The sequence below is a fragment of the Acinonyx jubatus genome, chromosome B1 (assembly GCF_027475565.1).
Source record: "Acinonyx jubatus isolate Ajub_Pintada_27869175 chromosome B1, VMU_Ajub_asm_v1.0, whole genome shotgun sequence".
In the NCBI taxonomy this organism is placed as follows: domain Eukaryota; kingdom Metazoa; phylum Chordata; class Mammalia; order Carnivora; family Felidae; genus Acinonyx; species Acinonyx jubatus.
This window is the reverse complement of record NC_069382.1, coordinates 139,750,155-139,773,715: the sequence shown is the minus strand read 5'-3', so window position 1 is coordinate 139,773,715 and position 23,561 is coordinate 139,750,155. Positions and strand designations below refer to the sequence as shown.

Genomic DNA, 23,561 nt, shown 5'->3' with positions numbered 1-23,561 from the left:
ACCCAGCATAGTATCTGGCCCTCCTTCTCCTCTGGCTGTTACTCATAACAAGTAACTTTACTGACCAATTGATATGTTTCAGGCACCCTACAAGAATTATTTCATTTTTGCCATAATCTATTAGACAAATACTGCTGTTGGTCCCATTTTACAAAGAAGCTAAGGATTAGACAAGTACTTTGACATAGATCTGATAAGTAGCAGGGCTGAGATCCAAACCAAGCCCGTCTGCCAAACCCTATGCTCTTTCTTAACCACAATGCTAAACTACTACCCAGATGTTGATGGCACTCATTAAACAGTTGTTGAATGAGTGACATAAAAGTTCTTATAAGGAAAATGCTGCTCATTATACCAGTAAAATAAGTCACAGTATTCTTCTCTTCACCTTCTAAGTGCTTACACCCATATGAAGAAAAAGTGGCTAAGATTTAGAGTTAAAATGTCTTTAATTGCCCAGGAGTTACAAGTGGTAATAGAAAAATTCAAGACCATATATTGGTGGAGAAGATGAAGTCTCTCAAAAGCTGGGATTTTAATTTGCCCTGGAAACTTCTTTGTGCTCTCCTGAGCCCTTCCCAATGTGGGCCCTTCCCAATTCCTGGTTCCTTTTTATGCTTAGGTTATAGTTTATACTTTATCATTATCTTGGGTTCCAAGGCCCGCAGTCATTCGGTGTTAAAGGGGGTGGAACTTTGTATCAATAAAGGACTGTTTGGTTAAAGGTCTGCTTGCCCTTTGCTTGTCTTACTATTATCCAATGTAACCATCATCTCCCACTTGCTCATTTACTGTTCTGGGATTTTTCCAATAATTATTTCAATGTGTCTGTGGTTTATTCCTTTGCCTAACTTCTAAGCTGCTCTTGAGAAGAGACCATGTGATATGCTTCCTTTTTATCCTTCATGGTGCCTAGTATAATGCTGGGTAAAACAGGTGTCAACATCTTCTACATGTATCTCACCTGATGGTGCCTTTTCCATTCCTGATTGCAGTGATTTATAGCTTGTAGAGATGAACTTCCTTGTATGCAAAGATGAATTCACCCTTCCCAAAGTTAGGATTTCACATCATTACTAGGCAGGCAGGGGGCCATAGCCCACTGCTACAATTTATACACGTTATTCATGAGTAAGATGTAGTGATCAGGAACACAGGCTCTCTAACCAGACTGTCAAGATTTGATCCTGGTTTGGCCATTCAGTATGTGACCTGATTGGCTGTTAACTAAAGTGTTTGTGCCTCAGTTTCTCTGTGTAAAGGGGTAAGTAACATTACTTACTTGTTTTGGACACAGAAATGTGCTGCCTAGATGTTTCAGCTGTTGGGAGTGCTTTTGACACAAAACCTTCAGCTAACAACCCTTTTGAGGTCATGCACCCAGAACAGCCCCACCCAAGGTCATACCCTGCCCAGGAGAGCCCACATCTACGCCAGATTAAGGCGAGAGGAGGTATAAAGGCTTGGTCACTTTGGTCCAACACAGGAAAACCCAGATGGATCATTTTGGTCTCAGTGCTCCCCATGGGGGTTGGCTGAGGTTGCTGTTGGGCCTACATTGTGGCTCAATTCCCTACACCCTAACATGCTTCCTTTCCCTCTCTGCCATGGATGTTGATCCCAAGGGTGCTTCCTAAGGAACATCCTACACCATAAACTTTGTCTCAGAGTCTGCTTCCTGGACATCACCACAGTAACACTAACTGGTGGGGTTACTATGTGTATTGAATGACATGATGACACAAGATAAAGAATTTGAAACAGTGCTTGATATGCTCCCAGTAAATATTGGCTATAATAATTATTACCCTACTTTTGCCCAATCTTCTTACTTCCCTGCTAAGATAAGACTCAATTTATTCAACTATTGTTGAGCTGCTATGATGTAGTGACTTTTACTCTAGGCACTTAGAATACAAAAAGGAATCAAAACCCAGGTGTTACCATTGAGAAGCTCATACTCTAAAGGGAGAGGCAGACAATCAATTACTATGCAATGTAAGAAGTACAATAACAGAAATATATTCAAGGCACAGTATAGCATCTTCTGGATAGAACCAAATGATTTCTGATAATCATTTGGTGTGATTTTGGTAATTTCAGGGAGGCCTTGATGGTCCATCCTCTTTCCTGTGCCCCTCACATCCCTGTTTCCCTCTAGTGCATTCTGTCATTCTCACTTCTGGAAAATCTTTCTTTTAGCTAAAGATTATGAGTCTGAGGAAATGCAAATATCTCCAGCAGGGTTTATACTGTAATGGGATTCAGAAACTATGGTTTGAGTACCTGTTCACTGTGAGTATAGTTTTGGGCAAGAAACATGTGTTAGTTTGGGAACCTTAGAAAGCAGATGCTGAGAAGTCAGAAGTGCAGTAGGTTTGTTCAGGGGTGGTGCCTGTGAATGAGAAAGTGGGAGGAAGGTGGGTTGACAGGGAGAGCCTGGGGCTGTGAGGCAGGTCTGACAAAGACTCACCTAACCTGGGAACTCCAGCTGCCAGTTAGAACAGCCCCATGGGTGGTAATGGCCAGGCTCAGCACTCCCAGTGCTCAGTCACTGGCTGGGGTCTGTTCTCGAAGAGCGTGGCCTGGTGCAGAGGTGGCTCCTGAAGGGGCTGCCCCTGGTGGCTGTTGGCTACTGGTCTCCTTACAGGGGATGGCAGGTCCTTTCCAGAGAAAGATGCAACTGGTGCATCTCCAAGGTGTTACCTACCATCTCTGAACAAGTGTTTTAATCTGAAAAGGGGAGATACTGAGAACTGCAAAAATTCTTAGCAAGATCACTCCATCCAAACCCCTGCACTAGAGACTTGAGCAAATTTTAGCAGGCCTTTAGCTTTTGGTTATGTCCCTGGGACAACCCCAGCCCCCACAGCTGGGAAGAGAACTTACGGTCCATTCTAGCCAACACCTGACTTCCCTTTCCTACAGCACTTACTAAAAAGGTCCAAACGTTGTGAATCCTTTTTCTAATCCTTTGACATGTAACACCTTTTCTAGTCCTTTGATGTGTGATACTCAGGAGTGCCTTTCTCAAGTATCTGAAAACCTCTGCGATGTAATCATTAGGAAGAGTAGGGCTTCTGTCTCCCAGTGTCTGTGGGAAGCTAGCATCCTAACTTTGAAAGCTGCTGGATACAGGGCACAGCTGGCCTAACCACATTTACACTCACCAACTCTGTCACTTAAAAAAAATTTTTTTTAATGTTTATTTATTTTTGAGAGAAAGAGAGACAGAGTGCAAGTGGGGGGGGGGGGGTGTGCAGAGAGACAGGGAGACACAGAATCTGAGTCAGGCTCCAGGCTCTGAGCTGTCAGCACAGAGCCCAACACGGGGCTCGAACTCACAGACCGTGAGATCACAACCTGAGCCAAAGTCAGATGCTCAACCGACTGAGCCACCCAGGCGCCCCCAACTTTGTCATTTTTTATTGAGCCTCTGCTTAGCTCTTTCTCTCCTGGTTTCTCTTTTCACCACCTTAACTAATGCCTAGTTTTGCTAATCTTTGACAATGCTAAGATTTTCCTACATCACAATGTTGTGAGGACTGAATGAGTTTGTGAGAAAATAGAAGTTATTTTGTAAACTGGGAATCTCTTTACAAATATAAATGGTTGTCAGTGTGAAGGCATTGCATATATTTTCCTGAGAGACAGTTTTAAAAATTACATCAAAAATATTTTTTCTGTTAATAAATCTCCTTTCTAAAAATGTAAACAATATAGAGAAAGTGATAATACCTACAATGCTACCCCTCAGAGATACTGTTAACAAAATGCTATTTATCATTTCATTCTTTTTATACAAGTATAAACATATAAACTTTTAAAAAGTTTTTTAAGTTAATTATTATTTATTTTGAGGCAGAGAGAGAGAGAGAGAGAGAGAGGGAGAGAGAATGAGCTGGGGAGGGGTAGAGGAGAGAGAATCTCAAGCAGGCTCCTCACTGTCAGCACAGAGCCTGATGCAGGGCTCGAACTCATGAACTATGAGATCATGACCTGAGCCAAAATCAAGAGTCAGACACCATTAACTGAGCCATCCAGGTGCCCATAAACTTTTTTTTTTTTTTAATATAACTGGGACTCTACTCTCTATACACTTCTATAACCCACTTTTCTCATTTAACACTGTGCCAGGGCAAAAGTCAGTGTCAATTGTATGGATCTCCTTCCTTAATTTTAATGGCGGTGGAATGTTTCATTGTATGCTTACGTGACAATTTATTTAAGATCCCCTTCTAATGGATGCTTATTTTGTTTCCAATTGTTCAGTATTTGTAATCAAAGCAGCAGTAAACATTCATATGCATACATTTTGGTTTATCCATGTAATAATTTCTTTAGGATACATTGAAAAATTTTTAAGTTTCTTTATTTTTAGTAATCTGTACACCCGATGTGGGGCTCAAACTCACTACCCCACATCAAGAGTTGCATGCTCTTCCCACTGAGCAAGCCAGGTGCCCTTCTTCAGGATACATTTCTAGAAGTGAAATTCCTGGGTTTATTCTAAGGGAATACACATTTAAAATTTTATATTGTTGAACTGTTCTCCTGAAACGTTATACTTTCAGAATTTATACTCCCATCAATGAGCATGTCAATTCGTTTCCTTACTTCTGCACCAGAGGATTTTGATGGGGACGGGGGAAGAGGGTCAGAAAAAGTGATTGGGATCATTAGATTCCTAAAGGGCTCAGAGGAAGGTGCTACTGTGCAAGGGATGAGGGAGGGGAGGTAAGCAGTGACCCTGAAAGCTGGGCTTAGAAAATAACCTGCTGCCTGCTTTCCATTCGGTCCCAGGTCCCAGCTTGCCTGCTGTTGGGCAACACACAAGCCAAGCCACCAGAACACCAGGACTCCTCTTTGTAGGATGTGGCAGGCAAACAACTGTAGGGGCTCTCCTTGGGCCTGGGCAGGCAAAAGCCTTTCTGCCCAGCGTTGAAGAAAGCCCTGCCTGCAGCTATACCTGCCTGGCTCGAGCTCTTGTCCCATCTTGTACATGAAAGAGGAACAAAGTTGACGTGTCCCACAAAGGAAAGTTGATCAAAGGCTAGACAAGGTGCCAACTCTCAGAAGTGGTGCTGTGCCTGAACTTGGGGCCTGGCCCCAGGAGCAGACATTTATCCTGCTTGCTCCAGGGAAGCCTTTCATGCTATTTTTGGGTGGGGCACCAGGCAGAAGAAGAAGGTGAGGATGACAGGGAGTCCCATTTTACCTGTTTCCATGCTCGTGTTATGCCAGCTGCCAGGGTCCTTCCCTTTCCCTCTTTTTTTTTTTTTCCTTATTAATTTTTCTTAAGTTGAAAAGATTAGGATGCATAACTTTTATGGGAAAAAAAACCTTAAAATAGAAATCTAAAGATCATCCACCATGTATCCATTCTAATGCCATGAATATTTTCACAATATATGTTACCTGCCAGCTGTTGTCTCAGGGGTTAGTATTTTTCACAGAGGTTCAGAGAGCTGGTCCCTTTTTCATTCACATCTTACACTAAGCGGCTTTAGGACACGATGGCACAGCTGCTTAACAGCTGTTGCCTGGACTTAGGGCAGGAGTCCCGTTTGAGGTTCAGTGACATAGCTCCTATAAACAGTTTCCAGGACTCTGAGATTTTGAGAACAGCCAGGGCCACTCAAGCAAGAAGTGAAATGGTCCTACAAGAGGTACTTTTCCTTTGCCTGGGGAGCAGAGAGAACTGTGTGTCTGCTTACTCATGGCCAGTCCCAGCATGTCTCAGAAATGCTTTCCCTTCCTTTTTCGATGCTATTAGAAGAATGTGAACAAAAATGGCACAGAAGGATGCAGGCCTAATCATCCATTTCTTCAAATCATTTTTACCCACTACTGGTTTGTTTAAATCGAGGTTGTCTACTCTCAAAGGGCAAATAACTTACCATAATCAAGGCCGTGCAATCATGCTCAATAGTTATTTGTCAATTTATCAACTTACAGAAGCTAGGAAGGGCCCCAAAATGCTGAAGAGGGAAGCCGGGTGGACATTAGGGCCGTGCTCATGGTGACAGCATTTTGATGGGGTCACCAGAGTTCAAGGTCAGAATATCAGCTCTGCAGGCCCAGAGCTAGAGTCTAACACATGGAGTGCAAGGACAGGAAATGAGAGTACCAACTAATTGATTTATATTAGAAGATTTCCCTCCCTTGGATCTAGAATGTTAATGCCTGCCATCAGAAACATGCCCTTCCTGCTAGCAGAATATGCGGGACACTGAAATGGTTTCAGTTTGGTTCACATCTTACACTAAGAAGAATAGTTTTGTTCTGTGCATCATCCCGTGCAGACTGGATGGAATTTGGTGCCTCTGCTTGTCTCCAAGAAGCTTTCTCTAGTTAATGTGATGGGACTTTGTGGTTTTTGTGTTTTGTGAAACTCTTCTCAGTCATTTTTTCCATTGCTGTATGGAGAGTTAATATCATCCATTACATTTTGATCTGATTATATTACAGAAGACTAATCCCCCTACAGGAACTTTATATCTTTTCTTGAAGTCCTGAGGGCCCCATGCAATTATTTCAAAACCTACTCTGCTGTCTCAGAAGTGTGTTAGTATTAAGCCCTGGGAATTCAGAAGCATTATTTTTCCAGTAAACTTTATAGTATATTTGTGGAATTGTTACTTTAAAGATAGTTCAGGATTTCCATATACATCAAGCTTTTTTTTTTTAAAGTACTAAATATAGAAGATGCAAAGATAGACACACATATTGGTTTTCTTCCTTTACTGCTCACCAAGACAGAAAAAAACAAAAGGTTCAGGAATAGGAAACACACAGGACTGACAGGAATGCAAAAAATCCTGTGGAGGGAGAAGCAAGAGAGAAGGAAAGGAAACTGCAGATGACAGAAGATAAAAGAAAGGGGGGGGGGGCGGTGTGTGGTGGGGATTAAATATGGAAAGAGCAGAATTAGCTGTGGAAGCCAGAGAGGCCAGGCAAATTCAGTGTGGACAGCTGTTGGAAAGTGCCTGACTAAGGAATAGTGGGTTTTAGCGCCTTATCCGTCAAGTCGTCTTACCTAAGCAAGTTAATCTATTGCTCGGGAGCTAATGTTCCTCTTTGTAAAATGAGGATATTGGTCTAGGTGACTTTCTGAAGTGCACTGTAGTTTGCCATTCTTTTTCCAAAACTTAGAGAAGAAAATACTACAGCAACGCAAGACTGTTGTCTTCTGGGAGAGCGTTTCTCAAATCCTAGACTAAAGGGCTATCATTATTTCTAGTTGTAATCTCTTTTAAGATTATATCCAGTCTGTGATCCAGTCAAGTCTGTCTTGGGCTTTCTTAATTTGTACTTAGAAGGGTAGAACTGATAAAGGATTATATAAATAATTATGGTGGGAAAATGGAATGATAAACACTAATAAATGGGAATGAGCACATTTAGAACAAATACAATCTGAAACCAAGACAAGGATAAATGCCTTAACACGTACATACTTGGGAGGGTGCTGCAAATGTGCCTGTGCAGAAATAGTCACCAGTTGGGGAGCTCCATTATTTTTTAAGCCCTGGTGAGAGAGAAGCCATCTCAGGCAGGAAGCTATCAGCAGAGGGAATCTTAACGTGGCACCAGACAGTGATAAGCAGCATAGATTGGTAGAAAATAAGCCATATCCATATTTAATATCCAGTGCATGTAGAGAGGCTTATTGCCCTGAAAACCTTTGAAGTTGTATCTCATAGAGGATGGAAAATTTTAAATATTTAGGTGGCAGAAAAGCTCTGATGAGTGATTCACTCTTCTGTTGACTTACATCTCATCTCTTCTGACTTTTTTTCTGGTTTTGTTTAACTTCAAAACAGCTTCTTGGGAGAGTGCCTGTGTCTTCTTCTTTCTTGTATGCCTAGCACCTGCTAGAGAGTCTATCACTTAGTAGCTGCTTAATAAGTGAAGGTTGAATGAACAAGTAAACAAATGAAGCTACTTGAAGATTCCTCAGAGGAAATTATGCTCTAGAACTGATGCTACTTTATTTTATTTTAAAGTTTATTTATTGAGAGAGAGAGTGAGAGAGAGATAAAGAGGGAATGCACAAGCAGGAGAGGGACAGGAAAAAGAGGGAAAGAGAGAATCCCAGGCAGGATCCATGCTTTCAGCACAGAGCCCAATGTGGGGCTCTAACCCAAAAACTGTGAAATCATGACCTCAGCCAAAGCCAAGAGCTGGACACTTAACCAACTGAGCCACTCAGGCACCCCTAGAACTGATGCTATTTTAAAGACCAGCACCAACAATGTGGATGTAACTGGAAGGCATTATGCTAAGTGAAATAAGTTAGTCAGAGAAAGACAGATATCATGTTTTCACTCATATGTGGAAGTTGAGAAACTTAACAGAAGACCATGGGGGAAGGAAAGGGGAAAAAATAGTTTCAAATAGAGAGGGAGGCAAACCATAAGAGACTCTTAAATACAGAGAATGGGGTTGGGGGGATCAGGAGGAAGGGAAAATGGGTGATGGGCATTGAGGAGGGCTCATTGGGATGAGCACTGGGTGTTGTATGTAAGCAATGAATTATGGGAATCTACTCTTGAAACCAAGAACACACTGTATACACTGTATGTTAGCTAACGACAATAAATTATATTTAGAAAAAAAATTAAATAAATTACATAAATAAACAAATAAATAAATAAATAAATAAAGACCTGCACCAGAACCATGTAAGAAGTAAAAGGGAGTGGCAGTGAGACTTCTTCAGAACCCAGAGAATTGAAACCATAAAGTCAACAACACATAATGGAAGAGAACAGATTTTTGGCATATTATCCTTAAAGCAATAACAAAACAAGCAAACAAATGAACAAAAGAGAAAATAGAATCTCTTCCAGGTCCAAAGGTAGGGAAAACAGGATTGGTTACAGCATCCCATGTTGGAATCAACATTGCCAAGAAAGCAGAAGCTGACAGAACAGAGATGATTTTAATGGAAAAAGAAAAATGGGAGTCAGAGAAGCAGTGATCAACTTTGCCAGTGTTTACCAGTATAGGCTGAAAGCATGGATGTCCTTTCTGAAACACAAGAGAGGAATGCTTACATTAGGAATATCCTCACGGTAAAAGTGGATTCCTCAGAGTAGGCTAGTTCGTTCTGATCCTGTATTCTCTTAGCACACAAATATTATTTGATTTCCATGGAGACTTCTTTATAGGGAACATTCTGCTGCCATAGTCCTTTCCTCTAAGTTCAGCTCCTGTAGAAAGCAGATGCTGAGATAGAGTTAGGAGTACGGAGATGTGGGGTGCCTGGGTGGCTCAGTCGGTTAAGCATCCGACTTCAGCTCAGGTCATGATCTCATGGTCCGTGAGTTCGATCCCCGCAACGGGCTCTGTGCTGACAGCTCAGAGCCTGGAGCCTGCTTTGGATTCTGTGTCTCCCTTTCTCTCTGCCCCTCCCCTGCTCATGCTCTGTCTCTCTCTGTCTCAAAATAAATAAAAACATTAAAAAAAAAAATTTAAGGAGTATAGAGATGTATTTGTGGGATAATGACCATGAGAGATAAAGAGGGAAGAAACAGGACTGGGCGGGGAAAGTCTTCTGGCCACAATGCCGATCTGACATCTGTGAAAAGAAATGGGGAAGGAAGCAGAATTGTGCAGGGAGAGCTTCAGACTGTGATGTGGATCTGAACAAGTCTCTACCAGCTCAATAGGGATCTCTGGAACAAAGATGAGAGGAGTCTTGCATCGGGTGGACATGGCCAGACCCTAGTACTCCCAGTTTGCACAGTACTGCCTGAGGCTACACAGGAACAGTATGGCCTTGGCTCAAATATGAGGCATATCCTGAAGGTACTGCAGCTAGAAGCTGTCAGCCAACTGCCCTGTCAAAGCAGAACCATCAGCTCTATTGAAGGGAGGTCTGTGCAGCACACCCTCCACAGCTGCTACAGTATCCAAGGCCATTTCCAAATCTCTTTCAGTGCTGACTCTTACCACTGAATAGGGGCTGGAGAGTTCGATGCTTGCTTTCCCAACGTCCCTGACAATTGGAACGACCATGAGACCCAGCTCTTGACCATGGAACTTCTGGGACGCTAACTGGGCTAAAAGACAAACAAAGCCTTATGAAAACAAAGTGTTTTCCCTCTCTGCCAACCAGCTATTTGTTTTCTGATTTTGAATGCAGTACTGATGTCTAGGGTAGCAGCCATCTTGTAACCATGAGGCCATAAGCAAACATGCGAAATGGTATAATTCCTTGCTGACGCTGATGAGATTGCTTGCTCTTCTTGTTGAATAAACAATAAATAATGTTCCTATGGCTTAATTCATTTTTTTCCCCTGTTACTTGTAGGTGATATACTCATTGCCTGGTTCCCATGACTTATATAACATTTGTAAAGTTCCCATATCATAGATCTTATTTTAAATCGTAGGTTGGCATTCTGCTTCACATATCAATTTCTTATTACTTTGGTTAGAGTGAGTCAGTCCTTGTGAAATCAACACTCACTGAGAAAACTGAGTAAATTAGTTTTGGGCTTCCCAATCTTAGCAAAGGGAAATGCCTTTATTAAGACCTTAGGACAAAGTAAGGTTATATGTCCTAGTAAGTAACAAATTTTAAAACATGAAAAGCTTGAAATCTCTAACCTATTGGGTTGGTTTTTCTTTAGTGAAGAAATGAAGCAGAAGAGAAGACATGAGAGAGGATCTGTGACCTCAGTTGAGGAGACACAGCCCATTTAAAGGAAGGAGCCAGGATCTCATATTCCTTCCTCCCTCTGATCTCTGCAAGGGTTCCCTGCTGGGTCCCCTAGAAGCCAGAGAGAAGGAGAGCCCTGTGATACAGCCCATCTTATTTCCTGGGTAGAAAGCACAATGGAGAAGAACTGAGAGTGGAACTGAGTGACAAAGTCCTCTGTCCTCTTGTAGAGATGGTGCTCAACATCTTTAGGACTAAAATAAGGAAGAGAGAGATAAGGAAATCAAGTCTGGACCCTCTGTAGAGGGGTGTGAGTTGTTCTTCAAAAATTGAGAGATTCTGAAAACAAATAGACAAAAACTTCAGGCTTTTAAGGAGGAATCAGTTTCAGCAGGCTCTCCAGGGAGGTGCTAAGGAGGGTGTTTGCAAATGTACCTTTGGCTGGTATCAAAGGGAAGAAGAGTTCTAATTTCAACTAATTAGTTATTTCATCCATGAAATAAAGTAATAAAAAATATATGGAAATGAATATTCAAGTGTTGGGGGGGAAAAAAAAAAGGAAAAGTGGAGCCAAGTAGGAAGATGAGGTGAGGGGTGGGTGAGCATTTACTGAGGGAAGCAAAGTTTTCCAGAAACTCTCAGCTATGACTCACTGCCCAGAACTTTATCACATGGGTAGTGGGCACCCTTAGCTGTGAGACAGTCTAGAGAAGTCAATGTTTCTATCTGGCACATTGATCCTCTGAACTAAGCCAGGTTTCTAGTAGAAAATACAAAGGGGAGTAAACATTGGGCAGGTAACTAGCAGTGTCTACTATCTTACAGAAAACTAAAACCTACCGATGTGAAGGGATTTATCCCTAAATTCAAAGACGGAGCTGGGATTCTAATTCTGCTTTCTGACTCCAAAGCAAATGCTTTTGCGGCTATGGAGTTGTAAGGGAAGGTTGGTGCTGGCTTCTTCCCTTAACATGTAGCATGAAAGAACTGCTACTTATCAGATACTTATTAAATACTTATTAGGATCTGGTATTTCTTAAAGGGCTGATATTTATTGTGTAGGTAACAGAGGCTTTGTACATACAAGAAGGAAAAACAGAACATTTTCAGGAGATGAATTAATCTCTTCTGGTGTCAGGAACACTGGATATTGGTCCCGGTTTTGCCACTGACTTATGACATAGGTAGGTCACTTACTTCTCTATGTGACATTTTCTTACTGTCTATGAAATGAAAGTTTAACAATGTCATCTCAAAACTCATGGTTGATATGAAATGTAATGATGATGTTAAATGTTTACTATCCATAGACAAAGTGTTTTAAGGAAAAGCCTAAGACATGTCAAACCAGCATTTCTGACCATAGTACTCATCAAAAACATTCCGGATAAAGGCAGAATACCATCCCTGTGGGATGAAGTATCAGTGGGATAAGTACTACCAAAATCTAAGTGCTTGGAACATTACTGTTAGGAATATGAACCACAGAGAATAACAATGCTTCCTCTTCCTTTCCTTTTTTCGAAAGAACCCTTCTGCCTTGTTCTGAGCTCCTGGATCTGAAGCAGACCTGCAGGGAGGAGACGAGCTGCTGCAGAGGTCACTGTAGGGACCTCTTCTAACATGTGGGGCCCTGAAGAAGTACCGTGGGATTCCAGAGCTGCCACACAGTAGTCTCATTTCAAAGAGACAATGTGAAAAATACAACTGTGTCAGCTACTGAGGTATGCAAGACAGTAGGAATTGGGGCTTAAAATCAAGGGAGCCTCGTGATAACAGATCCATAGTATTTTAGAGCTGGTGTCAACCCAGCTTCAAAAATACCCTGATTTGTAGGGTTTTTTTTTTTTTAAGGCTATAAAAGCTCCCCTTTAAAATGCTGAAAATGAGTGAATATACTCACAGCTGTTGAGATGATCTACAAATACAGACTGGCTGGGTTTGAAAGCTGAATTCTAAGTATCCACTTTGGGAAAGTTGCTTCATCTTTCCAATGTACTTCCTCATCACTGAAGTGCGGTGGTAGTGGAAGCTCTCCTGGGTTACTTTGATTACACAAGATAACCCACATAAAGTCCTTGGCACAAAGTATGTCCTCCATTAATTCTAATCCTTATCAGCATGTACTGTAAATGATAAGAAGTACCTAGCCATGGTTCCTATATTCCAGAGACCTAAGTTTCTCACATGCCCTTCTCTCCTCTTGTGTCAGCGACACAATGGAAGGAGGCAGATTGACAGAGGAAAATGCCCAGGTTTTGAGTCCTGCTCTGTCTCCTCTAATGCTGCTCTTCGTTCAGCCTTCATTCAGTCACTTTACTTCTCTGAACCCCAGTTCCTTCTCTGGTTGACTAAGGAAATGTGTCTTCCTTCTTGGACCCTTGTGTTTGGCAGCCTAGTACCAATCTTGATGTAAATAAATCCCTTCACTAACTTTCACAAAAAATCCATGAACAGTGATCATATAATGTTTTTGTAAAAATTCTTGCTGTGAGTTTATAATGACCACAGAAAGATAGTTCATTGCACAGAGTGCCCACAATTTCATTTGGAAAATCTCCATTAGATTGATTTCTTCTCCTAACTCTTTCTTCCCAGTCCTTGGCTGTTGTCTTCCTCTTCCTCTTAAACTAGCCCCAAGTTTCAACCCCATTCTCCTTCCCTTTCTCTCATTTATCATCCAGAAAAAGGGGCTTCTTCTGCAAGAAACCTGGGTGCCAGCCTATTGCTCTTCTTTATAAGAACTGGCTTATCAAATATTTCTCTCTCTTTAGAAATAATTCTCTTACCAGCTGCAGAGAAGACAATTTTTCTTTGGTTATTATTCTTAAACTGCTTAACCTTTAGGATGCAGCCAATGATTCTGTTCTTGGAAAGAAACTGTTGCCTAGTTTCCATTAGTTCTTTCAGATCTCCTCCCCAGCCTGCTCTGTGCCTTGAGAAGTTGGCCATGTTGATTGCATCATGGGCTCCCTTGCCCTCTGGTGTCTGGTGGGTTTGACCAGTTAGAGGCAGTAGCAGGAGATTGGAGGATAGGAAGAGAGTGCCTTCAGGCACTTTACTCTTTCAGCTCCCATCACACCAGGTCACTTCAGGTTGGATGTATCCTCTACTGAAGGCCACTACTGAACTTACCTCCTGTCCACTGCTCTTCCCCTTCAGTGACTCTTCTGGATTCTGGAAGGTACTCTCTCTCTTTGTATCCTCAGACCTAGAGATCGTCCCAGCTCTTGCTGTAGCTGGCCCCAGGATGCTTCGTTTTTTCTTATGGTTTTCCTTTACCTTGTCTACACCTTTATAAATGGTGTCTTTATTAAACTCTTCTCAATCACACCATTTGAGTATGTCATTTATTCCTAGATAGAGTAACCTGGCCATTTACTCATCCCTTCATTCCTTCGTTCCCTCACAAATCATAACTGATTAACTATTTCTGGTCAGGAACTATTCTAGGGACTGGGCCATAAAGGTGAATAAGAAGACATATTTTCCATGATCTCAATTTTGGTGAAGGAAACAGACAAGTGAACAGATGATGACAACAGAGTTGTAACAAGAGGTTATAGATTTTTTTTTTTTTTTTTTTTACTTTCAGAGAACATGAGGGAGGGTCTTAACTTATGTTTTGGGGAGTCTAATAGAGAAATGCTTTCTGAAAAAGACACAACTTGTGTTGTTCCCTGAAGGATGAATGGGAATTAGCCAGGAGATGGGGAGAATAAAAAGAGAGAAGATGTACTAGAGGATGGAACAGTAGAGGGGAAATGCTAGAAGGAGAACCAAAGGGGGCCAGAATAGAGATGGCACTTGAGTGATGGAAGACTGAATCAGTCAATAAATGAGCCCTCTCTTTCTCTCCCTCCTTCTTTCTCTCCCTCCCTTCCTCTTTTTTGTTTTGTTTTTGTTTTTTACTGTGGAAAGAATTTGTCTTTATCCCAATCATGATGTGGAGCCAGAGAAGGGTTTTGTCCTAGAAAGACCTCTCTGGATATAGTGTGGAGAATGGTCTAGAAGGTGGGACCTTGCAAATAGTGAACACAGTAGGAAGGGTAGAGAAAAGGAATAGGTGAGAACTAAGGGCTTAAGCTACAGTAGTAGACGAATGGATGCTGCCATAGGTGGATTCATGAGAAAGTCTATATAGGTAGGCTTTTTGCTACACGGGCAGCTGCTTTCTCATTTCAAACAGGGGACATAGAAATATAGGCATGAGAAGGAACTGGAAAGTTCTAGGTCTGTTTATATTCTAAGTTAGGCTTCTGAAGTTCAATATCACATGGATGTTGTAAAAGATCAAATAAATACTATGATATATCTGTATATGTAACACCATCAGCTCCATACAATGAGTTACAGAGTAACAAATCCAGCTTCCAAAGGTCAGACCACCAACACAGAGAATTCTTTCTTCTGTGCTTGTAGGGATGGTGGCCGCCTTCCACCACCTGTTCCCTGGCTACTTTTGTTCTTCAAAGAATAGGCACAGGATCCAAGCAGGCATCAGAATGCACTGAGAGCAGCAATTAGTTCTAGTGAACAACCTATTGGAATTAGTCCAGTTTAGAATGAGTTAGGAAAACTGAAACTGGAATTGTTCTTTGCACAAACCCTTTTTCTCCTCCGTTTCCTCTTTCACCAATTCAGGTTTTGGTGGAGGCAAAGGAGACAAAAAGGTTGAGTAGGATTTGGAGTCTAGCAGTTTGCCTTGGTTCAAAAGTAACAGAATTGAAATAAAGCTGTTGAAAAAAAAATTGGAGTACTTTTCCTACACCTCTTCTCTCTGTGCCTGTCCCTACGGATGGCTCCTGTGGCAGAAAGAACCATTTTTCTCTCTATTTTTTTGTGGGTGTTAGGGATCTTTCATTGGAAAAAGGGATAATAAGGCCATGACAAGTTGTTACTGGCTTTGCCCCTCAAATACACTTTCTTGACAACCTCAACTGTATATCTTAGTGCTGAAGAGCAGGGCCTTGGAATTTGAACAACTGAGGTTTAAATCCTGGCTCTGACTCTCACTAGCTTTGTAACTTAGGGAAAGTTGTTTAATCCCCCTGAACCTGAATTTTCTCATTCATAAATGGTAATGTCAATATTAATCTCATGGGTGTCAAGGGTGAATTAAATGAGTCAAAGTATAGGCCATCCGGCTCAGAGTAAGGACTCAAAGGATGGTAACATTTGAACAGTAAATTAGAGATGGGGTTGTCAAATTAGGAGTCCAAGTTGGGCCTTCACTTTTGTGGTTGCCCTGTACTTAGGCTGGGAAGCAGTAGAAGCCTTCAAGAATGTTGCCTCAGGCTTGGGTTGGCTTTCACCTTGAAGAAAGATGATTAAGTGTGGAATGTTGGCTGGCTCCTCTACAGTGAGGATTGTCACGGGTCTAGTTTTGAATTGGACTGTCTGGTATTTGAGCTTTCTGTCCAGGAAATCAACTGAGAAAATGCTGGGATAAGCATGTGGGGAGGGCATGTCTCTAATTTGGTAAACTTTACTTTTACAGTGTTATTACATGACTTATAAAGGAATGTTCTCACTGACTTTTGGGCCTGCAGAAGCAAGTGCTACCACTCCAATTGGCTTTTAGACATGAGTTTGATATCATTCCCAATTTATACCTGCATTATTTATATATTTGTAGTACCATGGTAGAGCTGACCATTTCCCTCCTATCAAGGTACCTGTTTTTGGACCTCTCAGCATGCCATGTCCCCTTTCTTCTTGCTTCCTTTCTGATAACAGAAGAGGCAGTGCAGTGTTCTGGCTAAAAGCAAAGATTCTAGAGCCAGACTGTTTGGGTTGGAATCAAGCTCCATCGCTTATATGCTATGTTGCCTTGGGCCAATTATTCATTGTCTTGTGGCTCAGATTCTCCATTTGGAACATAAAGATGGATGACAGGATTGTTGTGAGGATTAAATGAGTCAATATGGATTGGATGTAGAACATATCTAGGTAATAGTAAGTGCTGTGTATATGCCATGAACTATCTAGATGCTTTTTATACATGTTATTAATCAACCCTCACAATAATCTTATGAGTAAGCACTCTATTCTCATTTCACAGATGAGGTGCTGAAGCTTACAGAGGTTAACTAGTGTGGGAACATAGAGCTAGTAAGCAGAGTTAAATCTAGTGGAGAATTAAACACAGGTCTGTCCCCCTTTATAGTCCATGTTCTTTACTACTTACTGTATCTCCCATAGTAGGTAATGTGCTTTGTTTTTGGCTTTTAGGTGTTGTTTTTTAAAACCACATACTTTGCAAGCATATTTGGCAATTTTGATGCTACCTGACTGCCTCAGAAGAGAATCTTCTCTCTCCTGACTATAGATACATGAACACTCAAGATGAAAATGGATGACTGGAATTAGCAAATTCCCAGAAAGCACTGGTAGCAATCACAGAAATAAAAAAGTCAGTTTGTTCCTACTTGTCCATTGGCTTATTGCCTTAGACTTCTTGCTTTGTTATACCCTAGTTCAATTCCAGCTGGCCTCTTAGCCTCTGGCCTTATTCCATCCTCCAAACAGCTTTGGGATTCATCTAGCTAAACACACCACTTTTCAAACTTTTGCTCTAAATTACCTCTAAAAATGGAAAAGTGCTTATACCAAGTCTAGAGGAGGTATAGTTTAAAGCAGCTTGCTATAGGCATAAGATTTTGAAGACTTGTATTTTATCTTTAAAATTCCTGTGGGTTTCTTTTTCTAATTTTTTCCTTCAAATAAATGTTTTGTTTTTAAATTTTATTTAATTTTTGTTGTGTGTGTGCAAAAAGGTGATTTTGTTAAAGCACAGAGACAGGACCTGTGGGTAGAAAGATCGGCACTGGGGTTGTGAGGACTGACTGATTATATACTATGGAGCTGGGGGAGGTAAAGGCAAAAGGGAGTTTTCCAACATGACTTTCATATGCTAAAGAAGACTCCAGAGACACTGGAGGCCTAGCTATTGTCAAGCTAAGATTGTTTTTTTCCTCTAGCCAGGTATTAACATCAAGACAGCAGGGAGTTCCTAGAGAAATGTTATACTCTGCCAGTCTCAAGTATTTGTCAATGGGCTGCAGGTTATAAGGAAATTTAATTTTACCTACCATTTCCTTCTTGTCTTTGTTCCTCACATCACTGTAGAGGGGAGGGTGATCTTGGGGCTCCAGGAAACTGAGTCTATAGGTTTCTGGAGATAGGTTACTGATAAGATTGCCCCCCCCCCTTTTTTTTTATAATTTACTAAGGTATTTGTAAACTGATGGAGACTCATGTTCTGCATAACTGTGATCTCTATCAGTTAACCATTGGTTTTTTCCTTTCCTTTGTTCTTGGGCAGCCAGGAGTGCCTGTGGAATGTCACACATATCCCACCTGGGGCAGGGGTGTTAGCTTGTGCTTTGCCCTCAGCTTGCCTTTGGCTCCCACATCATTCCCCCCTGAACCATTTTGACCCTTAAATCTTTAAAGTTGCTGAAGGCAGAGTATCTCATCTTCTATAGTTTCTTCCTGCTGAGTAGGGTCATAGAGATGTTCCTACCTTTGGGTCAGTATTCATCAGTTGGGGAATTTATATATAGGAGTTACCAAAAGCAGAGGCAGCCAGCCCAAGGTAGATAACTATAAATTGAACCTCCTTGAATAGAAAGGATTATCTATCAGCTGGAAATTATGGCAGTGAAGGAGTCTTGGCTACATACAGGGAGACACTGGAAAAGACAACAAAATATGGTTAATATTATTGGAAAAAGCCCAATAAAAACAGCCTTTGATAGTTAATCAAATTTTCCTCAAGTCCTTCATTGTCATTTGAAGATAAATTTGGGGTCTTCCACAGGTTCACAGGAATAAGAAGGCCTGTCAGCTGGCATACTATATTCTTGTGAGGAAGGTACAGTTTAATTACTGATATAGGAGCCCATGGAGAATGTCCTTCTAATTTTACTGCAGTGGGACATAATATGACCTGGTAGGAGCCCTTCCATTTTGGGGTTAAATCCTTGGCTGTATTAGGATTTCAATTCTTTAAATAAACCATGTTTCCTGGGTTTATATGGGATGAGTTTCAGTAACTGTCAGATCAGCTTTAGGGAAGATGTGGTTTGCATATCCATTTAGAAATTTATGAGTAAAGCACTATAGTCTTTACCTATTGATAGGTTTACAGGAAGAAAAGGGTTTTTGGAAGAAGATTGGAAACCTTAGTTTGGAGAGCCACAGCCAAATGTTTGAGGAAACCAGAAAAATTAGGATCTAAATAGTATTAAAATTTAACATCTACAGAGATGAGTTATTGAAACATAATTTTTCTCTATAATTACCCTCATTTCCAGAGGTAGCCAAATCAAGACTAATTCATCTCGTAAAACAAGTCCAGTTTTAACAAGCTCGGCTTAATTATTTATACAAGCTCAGCAAGAATAGCAATTGAACATATAGATCTTTTAAATTTGCTTTGCTGTAATTTTTCATAAGGAAGCTAGATTTAACGTTTAGTAGACTCTCCAGGCCAGAAGTCAAGCCAAATACTTGCCATCAGACATGTCTACAATACCCGTAGATTTGGGCGAATTCCTCTTCATGAGGTCCCCAAGATATCCTGAGGTTCCTGCACCTGCCAGGAAATGACATTCTTTACTCACCTGGTAAGGCTGCTGGGAACCCTGTTACCAAAGTATCAGGCCAACATTTCCAAGGGCCTTTATTGGTTCCAAGCTTCATAAAGTCAACCTTAGTTCCTTAAAGCTGTCTGGTCATATTGGAGTCTATGCATGTCACTCTCAAATATGACATTCCAGTTAAAGCCTTGGTAAAATAACCAGTATTTCCGATAGCATCCTGGGACACCATGGGGAAATCTGAAGTGGGCGGTCCAAGGGGGTGCTCTTCACTCCTAGACATCTCAAATGTTTTATTTATGAATACTTTTAGATTTATATAACAGTTGCAGGGACTGTAAAGAAAGCTCCCTATTCCCTTTACCCAGTTTCCCCTAATGTTAACATTTTATATAATCATGGTACATTTGCCAAAACTAAAAGATCAACATCAAAGTCAAAATGGTTCAGGGGGAATGATGTGGGAGCCAAAGGCAAGCTGAGGGCAAAGCACAGCATATATACACACACACACACACACACACACACACACACACACACATATAATGAACTAAACTCCAAACATTTTGGATTTCATCAAATTTTCTATTAATATATTTTTCTGTTTCAGGATTCCATGTGATATCCCCTTAGTCTCTTCTGGTCTGTGACAGTTTCTCAGTGTTTCCTTATTTTTCATGGCCTTGATTGACTGTTTTAAAGAGTGCTGATCAGGATTTTATAGGATGTCCCTCAATTTGGTTTTGTCTGATGTTTTTCTCATGATTATATTGGAGTTATGGGTTTTGAAGAGGAATATCATGGGGATGGAGTGCTTTTCTCATTATACCAAAAGGTACTTAATAGCAACATGACTTACCGCTGGTGATATTAACCTGGATCACTTGGTTAAGGTCGTGTTTGCCAGGTTTCTTCACTGTAAAATTGTTTAAGTTTTAGTTTAAATTACAGTTAGTTAACATATGGTATAATATTAGTTTCAGGTGTATGTAAAATTATTATTTTTTCCCTTTCTCTACTCTGTTCTATAGATACCTGAGTCACTAAGCCCAGCCCACACTCAAAGGGAGGGGAATTAAACTCCACCTCTTGGACTGGGGAGCAGGGACATATATCATTTCAAATTATTCTGTAAGGAAGTTTTGCCTCTCTTCCTCTATTAATTAAATCACTTATTTATATCAGTTGGATTGTTAGTGTCTAAACATAGTACTTTTTATCCCCAAATTTACAAACGAATGAGCTTTTCAGAAACATGTGTATCCTGAGGATTCTGAGAAACACAGACAAAACCCATTCCCACTAGGTCACTTCTTGCTTCCTCTGAATCATAGGCTTTAATGATAGCTGTGAATGAAAAAAATAAATGAATGACACACACAGGTGAGCATGAAGATCATTAGCACTGTCTGAGGGTAAGGATGTTTGACTCTAACACCAGTGTCTGACCAAAAAGCTACTCATATTTCCTTTTGCTTTGTTTTGTTTTAAACAAAGAATCAACCTTATTGGACATTCGGGGTCAGTTTCTCTTTTTGCCCTTCCCTGTGACTTTGGCTGGTGTGAGGCCTGGGACTGCTGCCTGATACAGAGTGGAAGAGGCCTTGTTGATGTAGCATAGGCCAACCATGGAGAATGTGAATCAGGTGGTGAGGCAGACTCGGTGGGTGAGGCCGGATGCAAAAAGAGCCAACGGGAGGCAGAGAAGAATCTCATGGAAGATCTTTGCTTGGAATCCTTTGCCAAAGACAAGATTCTCCAGATTACTGAAAGCGGTCAGAGAGAAGACAAAAAGGCCAAAGCCCAGCAGTCCCCGTGAATGGCGAGCTACTCGCTGCAGACAAGCTGGTGGCTACCATCTGCATCCTGGTGAAGAGTAGCAAGTACATGAGGGAGGAGAGTGCCAGAGAGGCACCTGCATCTTACCCTTGGGCCCAATCGATGCCTCAGGCCAAGAAATAAGGTAGCCTACCTGAGCCTTTGCTCTGCGCATGCGTCGGCCCCTCAGGGTTCTCCTTTTGATTCTCCTTAAGGCTCACAAAATCTTTCACGTTAAGACTAAGTGCTAGAGGGGTAGTTGATCTAGCCACTTTTGGAAGATGACTCTAAAATATTCCCTCACAATGTCTTCAACAACTCAGTGACCTTTACCAGGCAGGAAAAAAAGCAGAGGGAGAGCACTGACTCTTTAAAGTGAGAAGCCTAAAGCTTGAGGCTCTGGCAGCCGGGTATTTGGAAGGCTATTTTTTTTCACCAGCCGGAAATCACGGACCAATTGTAGACCGGCTCCTCGGTGTTCTCATTGGTCCGCACCCAAGAAGAAGGCGGGGCTTTGAGTATAAAAAGGAGGCTGGCTGGCAGCAGCCGCTGTTTGCCATGCTGCTGCAGGGTTGGGGTGTATAGGTCACTGAGTGAAGGAGTTCGCGGTTTTACAGGCGTAGTGGCGGCTGAGGGGGTTCTCTGAGGGTTAAGGAGGGGGTGGGTGGAAAGAACCAAACTTCTCGTTGGATCTCAAGGGAAATTTTGGGTAGCTTACTTTAGAAGTGAAAGGAGAATGAAGAAAAAGACGGGTATCTAAGCAAACAGATCGAGGAACTCGAAAGCAGTCATTTGCAGACCGAAAATATCTTTGTTATGTTATGTAGGATGTTATGGCCACTTCCTGAAGTCACTTCATCAGTCATGTCTTCCTCGAAATACAGATAGAGGAGAAACTTTTGTAGTTAATGGGAGTCCGGGGGGAAGGGCGGTTCTTAAAGAAATTTAACATTGGGGCTCCTGGGTGGCTTAGTTAAGCATCCGACTTCGGCTCAGGTCATAATCTCACAGGTTGTGGGTTCGAGCCCAGCGTCGGGCTCTGTGCTGACAGCCTGGAGCCTGCTTCGGATTCTGTCTCCCTCTTTCTCTGCCCCTCCCCTCCTTGCACTCTGTCTCTTTCTCCCTTAAACATTAAAAAATATAAAAAAAACCTGACAACATTGAACCTTGAACTTTGAGTTTTCTTCTCTCGTGCTCAAACCTCGCTGAGAAGTCACCTGCTTTTAACTGACTTGTTTAACCTCCCACTTAGAAGATGGTTTATCAAATCACTCTTCCAACTAACTTCAGTTGTATAAGCCTTAAAAGGACAGAAGTTTAGAGCTTCTACGCTCAATGCACATTCAGTAATCTAGCTTTCATCACAAAAATTTCCTAGATACTTTTTCTTTCTAGCATTCAGTAGGAGTCCTAAAGTCTCTATTGGAAACTCCTGTCTAGACTAATGGCAAAAAATGAGGACAAACCACCTCCTCCCTGCGTTAAGAGACTAAAAGTTAGATTGGCTTGGGTGGAAACCGTGGGAGAAAAATGTAGAATACTTTGGAATTACATCCCTTTGGGGGAAGGAAGTGTCTTTAGTGATAAGTTGGTGAAGAACTAAAGCGAACTTCTAGCACATGTGGCTTTTGAGCCCTCTTACCAGGGAGTTAAGTTTTAACCACATTCATTTTGCAAGCCCTTGTCTGACCTGAAAATGATACAAAACCTGTGGGTTGAAACTTACCTACTTGTATGTGGAGCTGGAGGGGGGAAATGTATTACCTCTCCCTGAACTCTTCATTTAATGTCAGAATTGCTCACCTGAGATCACTTTTCTGATGAGGAACGGATAGGAGCTTTTGCAGTTGGAATAGTAAAGAAATTTGACTTAGATGGTTACCCAAAGCACCATGAGGATTGTGAAGTTTCCTTGAGCTTATTAACAAAATGTCACAAAGGAAGTCGATAATGTGGCATCTTTGTAACAAACTGATCAAGAGCATCCTACGTGACAATCCGGACTATGATTTCCCAAGTGCTACCTAGCAAATCGTAGTGTGTCATCTGTATAACAAAGTGGTCTCTTGTTAAAAAAAAAAAAAAACTCGCACTATATCTAAACTATACCTAGGTCTACCTGCTTTAAGAAAAATCTGGAAAAATAAAGTAGGATACACAACTTTGTCTACCCTCACCCCTATCAGTGGGGAATTAATTTTGTTAATGTACTTGTGAAGGAAGCCGGGCTCAAGAAGAGCAAAGATCTTGCCTTGTAGACAATGTGCTCAAGACACGTATAGTTCTGGGGTTGGCAATTTGCTTGACGCCGAATCACTTGACCGATGAGATCTGGGGTCTTGAGTCCCAGCTTTTCCAAAAGACGCTGCTGCTTGCTAACTGATGGTTATAACTAGAACTGGGGTAAGGGGAGGGAGTGCTCCAGCAGGATGAGGCCCAGGGATCGCAATTAGTGGCTTTGCTTC

The 23,561-nt window shown here is 41.5% G+C and overlaps 1 pseudogene; it reads right to left on the bottom strand.

The window, feature by feature from the left end:
* Window positions 1-19,828: 19,828 nt before the first annotated feature.
* LOC128314280 (keratinocyte-associated protein 2-like) overlaps window positions 19,829-23,561 on the bottom strand; it is a 175,454-nt pseudogene continuing 171,721 nt past the window's right edge.